Source organism: Haliotis cracherodii, unplaced genomic scaffold (assembly GCF_022045235.1).
Source record: "Haliotis cracherodii isolate W230 unplaced genomic scaffold, xgHalCrac1.p SCAF_4, whole genome shotgun sequence".
Taxonomy (NCBI): Eukaryota; Metazoa; Mollusca; class Gastropoda; order Lepetellida; family Haliotidae; genus Haliotis; species Haliotis cracherodii.
The window spans coordinates 47313719-47320056 of record NW_027266297.1 but is presented as its reverse complement, the minus strand read 5'-3'; positions in this window follow the sequence as shown (position 1 = coordinate 47320056).

The window sequence follows — 6338 nt, the reverse complement described above, 5'->3', positions numbered from 1 at the left end:
ATTTTGTAAGTAACGTTATAAGTAGCTACTAGTATTGTAATTACTATTTTCACCCTGTATATAAGGTATAGTGCTTGCATTTTTAGGGTCTGACACTTTTCAGTTAGTATTAGTGTGTGTATTCCTATTTATTTAATTATTCTCCAGGTATTCCTCATGTCTTCATGAGCATAAGGATAAGCATAACCTTTAATGAGTGCAAATAATCCTGACAATGCGTGCATGTGTAGAATGGACGCGATCCAACTACTTGTGGAACCAACCCGTCAGGGTAAGTACTTTCAGACAATGACAGATCACATTGCAGAACTTGTGACGGAAGGCACTTGTAATACATGATAGTTCACACTCTACTGGGCGGGAAGATACATCACTGTACTCGTAGGGTGACAGAAGATTTATCTGGTATATTACATTATCACTGTACTCCAAGTGTGAGGGAACATACATCTGCCATATTAGAGTCATCGCTGTACTCCAAATGTGAGGGAATATACTTCTTGTATATTATATTTCACACTGCACTCCAAGTGTGAGAGAAGACTCGTCTGGTTTATTACAGTTATCACTGTACTCCAAGTGTGAGGGAAGATACATCTGGTATATTACAGTTATCGCTGTACTCAAAGGGTGAGAGAGGATACATCTCGTATATAACAGTTATCACCATACTCCAAGAGTGAGGGAAGATAAATCTGGTATATTAGAGTCGTCACTGTACTCCAAGAGTCAGAGAAGATATATCTGGTATATAACTGTTATCGCTATACTCCAAGTGTGAGGGAAGATACATCTGGTATATTACAGTTATCAATGTACTCCAAGTGTGAGGGAAGATACATCTGGTATATTACAGTTATCGCTGTACTCAAAGGGTGAGAGAGGATACATCTCGTATATAACAGTTATCACCATACTCCAAGAGTGAGGGAAGATAAATCTGGTATATTAGAGTCGTCACTGTACTCCAAGAGTCAGAGAAGATATATCTGGTATATAACTGTTATCGCTATACTCCAAGTGTGAGGGAAGATACATCTGGTATATTACAGTTATCAATGTACTCCAAGTGTGAGGGAAGATACATCTGGTATATTACAGTTATCAATGTACTCCAAGTGTGAGGGAAGATACATCTGGTATGTTATAGTTATCAATGTACTCCAAGTGTAAGAGGAGACTCATCTGGTATATTACAGTTATCAATGTACTCCAAGTGTGAGGGAAGATACATCTAGTATGTTATAGTTATCAATGTACTCCAAGTGTAAGAGAAGATATATCTGGTATATAACTGTTATCGCTATACTCCAAGTGTGAGGGAAGATACATCTGTTATATTACCGTTATCACTGTACTTCAAGTGTGAGAGAAGATACATCTGATATATTCCAATTTCACTTTAGTCTGGGTCTGAGAGACGATACATATGGTATATTACAGTTATCAATGTTCTCCAAGTGTGAGAGAGGATACATCTGGTATATTACAGTTATCACTATACTCTTAATTCTGAACAATATGTTCAGTATTGGGCAAGACACATAGGGTATATTAAGATACAGAATGAGTTCAGTGTGGTGGAACATACATATGGTATATCGAGGTTCAGAATGTGCTCAGTGTGGTGGAAGATACATATGGTATATTAGTGTACAGAATGTGTTCACTGTAGTGAAAGATACATTTGATATATTAGAGTTCAGAATGTGCTCAGTGTGGGGGAAGATACATATGGTATATTAGTGTTCAGAATGTGTTCAATGTGGGGGGAAGATACATATGGTATATTAGTGTTCAGAATGTGTTCAATGTGGGGGAAGATACATATGATATATTAGAGTTCAGAATGTGCTCACCGTGGGGGAAGATACATATGGTATATTAGTGTTCAGAATGTGTTGAATGTGGTGGAAGATACATATGGTATATTAGTGTTCAGAATGTGTTCAGTGTGGTGGAACATACATATGGTATATCGAGGTTCAGAATGTGTTCAGTGTGGTGGAAGATACATATGGTATATTAGTGTACAGAATGTGTTCACTGTAGTGAAAGATACATTTGATATATTAGAGTTCAGAATGTGCTCAGTGTGGGGGAAGATACATATGATATATTAGTGTTCAGAATGTGTTCAGTGTGGTGGAACATACATATGGTATATTAGAGTTCAGAATGTGTTGAATGTTGGGAAAGATACATATGATATATTAGAGTTCAGAATGTGTTCAATGTGGTGGAAGATACATATGGTATATTAGTGTTCAGAATGTGTTCAGTGTGGTGGAAGATACATATGGTATATTAGTGTTCAGAATGTGTTCGGTGTGGTGGAACATACATATGGTATATCGAGGTTCAGAATGTGTTCAGTGTGGGGGGAAAATACATATGATATATTAGTATTCAGAATGTGTTCAGTGTGGTGGAACATACATATGGTATATTAGAGTTCAGAATGTGTTGAATGTGGGGGGAAGATACATATGGCATATTAGTATTCAGAATGTGTTCAATGTGGGGGAAGATACATATGATATATTAGTATTCAGAATGTGTTAGGAATGTGTTCAGTGTTGGGGGAAGATACATATGATATATTAGAGTTCAGAATGTGTTCAATGTGGTGGAAGATACATATGGTATATTAGTGTTCAGAATGTGTTCACTGTAGTGGAAGATACATATGGTATATTAGAGTTCAGAATGTGTTGAATGTGGGGGAAGATACATATGATATATTAGTATTCAGAATGTGTTCAGTGTGGTGGAACATACATATGGTATATTAATTTTCAGAATGTGTTCAGTGTGGGGGAAGATACATATGGTATATTAGTGTTCAGAATGTGTTCAGTGTGGGGGGGGAGATACATATGATATATTAGTGTTCAGAATGTGTTCAGTGTGGGGGAAAGATACATATGGTATATTAGTGTTCAGAATGTGTTCAGTGTGGGGGAGGATACATATGGTATATTAGTATTCAGAATGTGTTCAGTGTGGGGGGAAGATACATATGGTATATTAGTATTCAGAATGTGTTCAGTGTGGGGGAAGATACATATGATATATTAGAGTTCAGAATGTGTTCAGTGTTGGGGAAGATACATATGGTATATAAGTGTTAGGAATGTGTTCAGTGTGGTGGAAGATACATATGGTATATCAGAGTTCAGAATGTGTTCAGTGTGGGGGGAAGATACATATGATATATTAGTGTTCAGAATGTGTTCAGTGTGGTGGAAGATACACATGATATATTAGAGTTCAGAATGTGTTCAATGTGGTGGAAGATACATATGGTATATTAAAGTTCAGAATGTGCTTAGTATGGGGGAAGATACAAAGGGTATATTAGTATTCAGAATGTGTTCATTGTGGGGGAAGATACATATGGTATATTAGTGTTCAGAATGTGTTCACTGTGGTGGAAGATACACATGATATATTAGAGTTCAGAATGTGCTCAGCGTGGGGGAAGATACATATGGTATATTAGAGTTCAGAATGTGTTCAATGTGGAGGGAAGATACATATGGTATATAAGTGTTAGGAATGTGTTCAGTGTGGTGGAAGATACATATGGTACATCAGAGTTCAGAATGTGTTCAGTGTGGGGGGAAGATACATATAGTATATTAGTGTTCAGAATGTGTTCAATGTGGGGGAAGATACATATGGTATATTAGAGTTCAGAATGTGTTCAGTGTGGTGGAAGATGCATATGATATATTAGAGTTCAGAATGTGCTCACCGTGGGGGAAGATACATATGATATATTAGAGTTCAGAATGTGTTCAATGTGGGGGGAAGATACATATGGTATATTAGTGTTCAGAATGTGTTCAGTGTGGTGGAAGATACATATGATATATTAGAGTTCAGAATGTGTTCAGTTTGGTGGAAGATACATATGGTATATTAGTGTTCAGAATGTGTTCAATGTGGGGGGAAGATACATATGGTATATTAGTGTTCAGAATGTGTTCAGTGTGGTGGAAGATACATATGATATATTAGTGTTCAGAATGTGTTCAGTGTGATGGAAGATACATATGGTATATTAGAGTTCAGAATGTGTTCAATGTTGGGGAAGATACATATGGTATATTAGTGTTCAGAATGTGTTCACTGTAGTGGAAGATACATATGGTATATTAGAGTTCAGAATGTGGTCATTGTGGGGGAAGATACATATGGTATATTAGTGTTCAGAATGTGTTCACTGTAGTGGAAGATACATACCATTTGGAATATAAGTGTTAGGAATGTGTTCAATGTGGGGGAAGATACATATGATATATGAGAGTTCAGAATGTATTCAGCGTTGTGTGTGTGTATGTGTGTGTGTGTGTGGGGGGGGGGGGGGGGGGGTAGGGTGATATATATGGTATATTAGGCTTCAGAATGTGTTCAGCGTTGGACAAGATACATCTGATATAATGGTGTTCATAACGTGCTCGTTGTGCGGATAGATACATATGCTATATTAGGCTTCAGAATGTGTTCAGTGTGGTTGAACATTCATATAGTTTATTAAGGTATATATGGTATGTTAGGGTTCAGGATGTGTTCTCAAGGTAGCATGTCATTGGGACGGTCGTATGTGGTCATAGAATACATCACATTCTGGTGTCTAACCCCTGAACCTGGAGAGAAAGTAGCAACATGTTTGTATGGTACACTTCCGAGATGCGCTGACTCGCATGTCATGCCATATCATATAACGTACTATATACTACGATTTATGATTAGTCAACCCGTGTCAGATAATTCAGAGAACAATTGATACGAACATGACCATAATAGAATCTAAAGGCGTTTGAGATTTTCCGACATTTATACAAAACTGCAATACTCAGTGTGAAGCAATATCGTCCCAGTTTTATCTTTGCCTCCCGCATCCTTGAGAACCTCTCGCAAATTTTGATTTCACAGTGGCAACAAGACAGGAAAAGAAACCGTGAGTGAAAGCTTCTGATCCAGCAGAAAAAGTGGACTAGTTTGGTAGTGCCAGCCTAATCTGACCAATTCTGTGATTGTTCTGAAGCTTTAGTGTGACAATATATCGCCTTCCTTCTTGCATTCCCGGTCATCAATAATTATTCATCGATTGAATCGGTTTCTTACATACATGGATGCATTACTCTTGTTCTCGTCATCAATCAATCCGCTTCTATTGCCGGTTCCCACTACGACCGGAAAACCTCATAAACACACGTGGAGTGAAGTGTGAAGCACATCAACTACATTGTATCTGAAATCAGCGGTATACAGGTAACCCGATGCGTTGCATGTTGGTCAGGCAACATGTTTCAAAACCAATGCAATAAGTCAAACTGCTGCCATTTCTCTTACAAAACAATATATCGCTGAGTAGTATAGGTAATAGGGGTTCTGCCGCAACTCCACTGGGGCCAGATTTATAAACCACTTCAGAGAGAATTTTTTATGTAAAAATGATGATGCGATTCAACGATAGTCATAAGTCGTATTAAAAGAAATATCAATATTAATTAATAATGAATAAAATTTACTATAGCCCACGCAGATATTGGAAAGGTATAGGAGCAATAAAAAAATTAGCCACCCCGGCTAAGGTATCTAAAGATGTGGCCAAGGATTTGGTTAAAGAAACAAGCGATGTGGTAAATATATTTACCAGTACCAGGTTATATACCGAGGAAGAAGTTTGATATTTATACAACGAATGAAGTTCATCAGGCTTCCCCACAATAAGGTAAGACGCAAAACATATAAATACGCTTTAACCGTAGTGGATGTGGCTAGTCGATACAAAGAGGCTGAGCCATTAACCTCGAAAGATTCAACAGAAGTAGCTAATGCACTGAGTCGCATATATAAACACGGACCGCTAAAATGACCTAAGCTATTTCAAGTAGATTCCCGTCGCGAGTTTATGGGATCAGTAACTAAACTGTTAACAAACCACGATGTCGAAATCAGGCATGGTGAAAAAGAGTCCCACCGTAGTCAAGCTATCGTCGAAAGATTTAACCGGACATTAGCGGAACGTTTGTTTGGCTATCAGTATGGGATCGAAATGAAATCGGAACGATTGAGATCAACCGAATGAGTGACATGATTATCAGCTGTTGTATCAGTGCTGAATAATGAAGTAACGAGATTAATCGGGAAGAAACCATCCGATGCGATTAAAATTAAATCTGTGACTTCCGAATCTTCAGCACCAAGGAGAGGCAAAGAACAAAAACTTCCCGATAGAGTAAGCGTAAGATATTTATACCAGCCCGGTGAACTCGAAGGAGGCCTACGTCGCGCAACAGATCCGATTTGGTCCCTTAAGACAT